The sequence below is a fragment of the Tupaia chinensis genome, unplaced genomic scaffold (genome assembly GCF_000334495.1).
Source record: "Tupaia chinensis unplaced genomic scaffold, TupChi_1.0 Scaffold000610_1, whole genome shotgun sequence".
In the NCBI taxonomy this organism is placed as follows: domain Eukaryota; kingdom Metazoa; phylum Chordata; class Mammalia; order Scandentia; family Tupaiidae; genus Tupaia; species Tupaia belangeri.
The window spans coordinates 598962-599346 of record NW_006160129.1 but is presented as its reverse complement, the minus strand read 5'-3'; the positions used below and the strand labels follow the sequence as shown (position 1 = coordinate 599346).

General features: G+C 40.3%; 1 protein-coding gene across 2 annotated transcripts in view; it reads right to left on the bottom strand.

Moving 5' to 3' along the window:
* STRIP2 (striatin interacting protein 2) overlaps positions 1-385 on the bottom strand; it is a 57243-nt gene that overhangs the window by 42129 nt on the left and 14729 nt on the right. The gene's annotated exons all lie outside the window — the stretch shown is intronic.

Genomic DNA, 385 nt, shown 5'->3' with positions numbered 1-385 from the left:
CCTACACTTTCTGGCTGCCCTACGTGGGCAACAGAGAAAGCCCTTGGGCAAAAAGATGACAATGGTAAAAGCAATTGAAAGATGGCCAGAACACTAGACCCAACAAATACGGGTGGGCATCACTTTATCTGCTATGGTCTTCCATTTACCCACTTACTGGCTTTTTCTTTCTTTTTTCCCCACTTACTGGTTTTTTCTTTCACATTTTTTTGCTTAACTAGTTGGTTATGCCAACAATTCTCATGTTTTCGAACTTGAGGCTTATTTTCACCACTCAAGCTAGGGTATCTCATTTCCTTTTGCAATTCCTGGCTAACAGGTCTTCTCTGCAAAGCTTTCCTCAATTAATCTCATTTAACTCTGATCATCTCTGAATTATTCACAG